Below are 4,863 nucleotides of genomic sequence, written 5' to 3'. Positions count from 1 at the left end.
TTGTAGGCCAGCACCCAGTCTTTTTTCATCTGCTTCTTTCTCTAAATGTGTAGGAAGGTGTCCTTGTGAGCTCACACATCCTTCATGACACTCAGCTGCCAGTTGGCACCTGTACCTTGTCCTCATCATGGAGATATTTTAGCAGAAGTGTGTTTTAATCCCAGGTTTATTGACAGAAATGATGGATGGGTGGGTAGATAGATAAAATGATAATTCTTCAGCTTTACCAGAAAAAAATTCTTTTGTCCTTTCAATTCAGATATCAGATAATTCATGTGGCTCTGCTGACTACAGTCCTGTCATTTTGCCGTATCTGCTGTCAATAACTCCATTACCAGATAGTCCATCTGAAGAAAAAGAAAGGATTCTGACATTCATCATATTATTATTACTATTTTATGACAAGTGGCAATACACAGAGATGAAGGTGCAGTTTCCAGATCGGAGTCTCCGGTAGGTTCATGTGAACTATGTGCCTTTAAGAACCATTCTCTCTCCTCATAATTACTTATTGTACGAAATGGCAGTTGGCAGCAATCAGGTTAAGTATTTAAATGTTTTCCATTTAACTGAAGGGATTACATTCACATTTCCAATTTAAAATGTTGTACCATCTTAACTACGGAACCTCCTACTGTGCTGTAAAGTATGTTTTAGAATATTGGTACTAAATTTGCATGAAAATCCTTGATTTCATGAACACAAAATAAAACATACTATTGCATTTTTCTCACCCCTTATATACAGGTATGTTCTCCAGCAGGAACCAAATGGTTTATTGCTTTCATTGCTGCCTTCCCTTTGTTCTCCATCTTCATCCCTCTCCCAGTGATGGATTTTAAGTGCTGAATGTGGAGAAAATCATCATAATGAAAGAACTGACAAAATCTGGTCAAGAGCAGTGATCCTTCTTGGTAAGGAGACATGTCTAAACACAGTTCACATCTTTTGTCTACACTTGCCTACCTTTCTTATTTTCCTTCCTTCTTTTTTTTCTTTATTTTTTTTTTTTTCTCCTCCAATTCTTAGCAGCTCAGCTATTTCCAAAACTGAAGCTCAGGGAAAAGGAATTCTGGTGACCTCTTCTTTGCAGTAGGACTAAAAATGGACAGGGAGAAAGTCTATTCATTCGTGATTGCTTTCCATGCTGCTTAACAACAAGCTGTGTGTGTGCCTGACGCCTGCCAAGCAGCCTGAGTGCGACTGGTGTGCTTTCATCAACAGGGCTCGCCCTACAGCTGTAGCTCATCTCTATTTTTAGGCAACAGTGTCTCACCTTTTCTCTCCTCTGCTGAGCCCCAGCATTCATTGTGTTGTTTTCTGGGCCTTTTTCTGCGTGTTTCAACCATCCATCTGGTTAGGATGCTGAAGCCCCACGGTGCTGATAGCCCCAGCAGGGCGGCACTATGAGCCGATGTGAGGGGATCTTGGGCACAGAATCACAGAACCATAGAATGGCTTGGGTTGAAAGGGACCTCAAAGATCAGCTAGTTCCAATGCCCCTGTTTTGGGCCGGGTTGCCAACCACCTGATCAGACTGCCCAGGAACCCATCAAGCCTGGCCTTGAATGCCTCCAGTGATGGGGCATCCACAATTTCTCTGAGCAGCCTGCTCATGTGTCTCACCACCCTCTGAGTGCAGAATTTCTTTCTAACAGCTAACCTAAACCTTCCCTCTTTCAGTTTAAATCCATTCCCCCTTGTGCTATCACTATCATCTAAGTTTATAAACTCCCTTTAAGTACTGGAAGACTGCGATGAGATATCCCTGGGGCCCCAGGACTGGACTGAGTACTGCAGGTGGGGCCTCACAAGAGCAGAGTAGAGGGTCACAGTCACCTCCCTCTCCCTGCTGGCCACCCTTCCACTGATGCAGCCCAGGGTACCATTTGCCTTCCAGGCTGCAAGAACATACATCTGGCTCATGTCCAGACTTTCGTCCACCAGAACCCTGCATCCCTGGGTGTCCCTTCCAAAGCTCACACTCAGCAGCAGTGGGAATGCTTTCACTTCACTTGTGAGGAGCCATAAAAATGGGATTTGTTATGACAATTACATAAATATTATGTAGTCATTGCAAAAGAGGGATTCATTGTAATCAGTTAATTCTCATCCTCTCGGTGCCAATCACATAACTATATTTTTGTTCTGGAATATCATTCCGTCCCTTATATTTGTGCATTGTCTAGATTGACTAAAATACTACAGTAGATTGTGGTGAAATGGGTCCTGTTTCCCCACGCTGTGCCTTTCATACTGCTGGGGAGGTGGATTTCATATTCTGTGGAAGATTTCTTAAAGTATCATTCCCAGCTGAAAGGAAAAAAAGGCTCATCATGGAGTGAAACACAAAGCAGGTCATTGATGGGTTTGCATTACATAACATTGTTGAATAATATAAAAAGATCATTTCCACATTTCATATCCATTTTTTAACAAAGTGGTTTTGAAAAGAAACTAGAAATATTAAAAATGTGGAAATACCACAGAAACATTGAAATAGGTAGTAATGAGATGAAAATCATTTTGTTTTATCACCCCAATATACCAGAACAGTAAAGCAAGGAAAACTTCAAATTTTGATGACTATTGGCTTTCCCAATGGAAACTACCGAGTAGAACTAACAAGTTGTTTATATAAAAGCGGGGAGGAGAATAAAAAAACCTCAGAACTTATCTTAATTATTCCAAAAGGAAAAGCAGCTAAAAGATTTGAAAGCTCCTCCAGAGTCGTGTTACTCATTGTCTGAGACAGCCTTCACATTACAGTTGCCACCTTTAGAGTTTCACGATGAGGGTTTTGTTCCTGGAAAAGGAACTGGGAGCATGGTTTGTGTTTTGTGCTTGGTGTATACGCTTTTAGGTCATTCCCCATTCGCACCACAAATGTAACACAGCCCAGTTGTATCTACTGAGACTTCTGGTTGAAAGCAGTACTTTCCACATCACAGCCTTCAGATGAATCTTTACAGCCACCACTTTATTGAGCAGCTTTATATTTCTCCTCCAAACACAGTTATCTCCACCGATCCATATCATATTGAACAATCTGAAAATAATGTTATTAATGGGCAGGTATTCAGCCACAGAATCACATTTTATTTTAGGCAATAATTATAAATTGAACATGTTGCCTGGATCTCACTTGCCTTTTACAGAAGGATATAGGGACTATGGATAATTTATAAACAAATAGTATTATATTATTGATCACTGATCTCCATGGTTACTGGGCTCCTCTGGTTTCATCGTGGCCTCTTTGTAATTAAGCATTGTTGCACATACGCTGTGCTGTGAGGTAGAATAGGCTGGAAACACACGAGTCATTATAACGGGCAAAGAGGGAGATTTCCTTTATTTTGCACCATGGCACAACTGGCAAAGCCCTTTTGTATGTATGTGTGGAACTGGCTGCCCGTGAGTCAGAGCATGTGGGAGCAGGTTGGGGGTCATTGGGTGAGATCTTCATCTGGGGCCATAGCATCAGTGCAGGATTTGGGCACTCACTGCCTGCTGTCATAATGGCACCCAAGGTACGGCTCGAGTGTCACTCTGTTCCAATGGGATTTAAAGCAGTGATGAGTACTCAGGTTTGTGCCGTTCATTCTTTAAATCCATATTTTTTATTCCTTGTTGACCCAAACAATCAGTGCAAGTATCCTTTCTTAAAAAGCATTGCAAAAATATGTACATATGAAAAATTCATAGAAAAAAAAAAATCAACCTTTCCCTCCATCTCTGTTCTTCATTGAGAGTAGTCTCAAATAGTTCTTGGAGCAACAGACTGTTCAAGTTGAAAACAAACTTTGGTGAGGTTTACCTTTTTGACAAACATGTTTTGAATACTCTTCTGCGTCACCTCTGAGCTGACCCGAGGCAGGTTTGTCCTCTCTAGATGCCTCAGCTCTGATACTGAAATACTTTAAAATGCAAATAGGAAACAACAGAGGAAGCATTTGCATCTTGAAATAACTTTTTTAAAGCCCTTCTTTCAGTCTCCATGCACCGGTTATTCATTTCCTTCTCCCTATCAGACAAATTTCAGTTTCCCCATTTCTGGGTTTGATTTCCCCCAGCTCCATCTCTGCAGAGCACCCCTCCTGCTGTTCCCCAGGCTGTGGATATCTGTGTTCCCATCTGATGCAGAGGCTCTGAGGGATGTGGTCATCTTTACTGCAGCAGCCACCATGGGGCTCACTCACTGCTCCTTCTCCTTTCATCTTCGTGGATACCTAATCTGTAACACACTGCTTATCATCCTCATCAATATCTTCATATTCTGCAGACTCTCTCTTCTCTTTCTAGATTTTAAAGCCCTTATTTGGCCAAGGAATCCTTCCCAAATAAAGCATATTGATAATATTTACTTGCTCTACAATAGGACCAGTTTCAAATATGCAGCTTTTGGCATCTAACATATTTCCAGGGCTCCCAGGGGAATGGGCACTCGTAACGAGTAGCAGATATTAAAAACCAAAATGGGTCTTACTAAGAGTTTTTTTCAGGACACTTTTCCACACAATCCTTTTCCTAAACAAAAGGGTTTCAATACACAAAAAACATAACACTATTACACCAAGATGCTTAGGTGCTGTTGTAGTCACAGAGGGACCACAGCCAACAAAGAAATCTACTTTTAAAACACCAAGACGAGTCTATAGAAAGCAAAACATTCCGAGTATGGATTTATGGATGCTTTTGCCTAGATTAAATCCCAGCGGATGAGATCAGGAGTCAGTCCAGAGCTGTATTTAGAAGCCACTTTCATAAAAATCAATGAAGCAACGATATAATTCTATCCATGTTTCTGCTCAAGAGCCTCAACCCGACATGCAAACATCTAATTTCCCTAAATTTTACCAT

The 4,863-nt window shown here is 41.2% G+C and overlaps 1 long non-coding RNA gene across 1 annotated transcript in view; it reads left to right on the top strand.

Annotated features, from left to right (window-relative positions):
- The first annotated feature begins 287 nt into the window (after window positions 1-287).
- LOC122189672 overlaps window positions 288-4,863 on the top strand; it is an 8,478-nt gene continuing 3,902 nt past the window's right edge. Inside the window, exons 1-2 of the long non-coding RNA XR_006181922.1 lie at window positions 288-453; window positions 748-914. This is a non-coding gene — a long non-coding RNA (uncharacterized LOC122189672). The remainder of the gene's footprint in view (window positions 454-747; window positions 915-4,863) is intronic.

This window comes from Lagopus leucura, unplaced genomic scaffold (assembly GCF_019238085.1).
Source record: "Lagopus leucura isolate 7727_CA_CO unplaced genomic scaffold, USGS_WTPT01 Super-Scaffold_100157, whole genome shotgun sequence".
Lineage (NCBI taxonomy): Eukaryota > Metazoa > Chordata > Aves > Galliformes > Phasianidae > Lagopus > Lagopus leucura.
The sequence above is the reverse complement of the archived record's forward strand: the minus strand, read 5'-3'. Positions and strand labels throughout refer to the sequence as shown.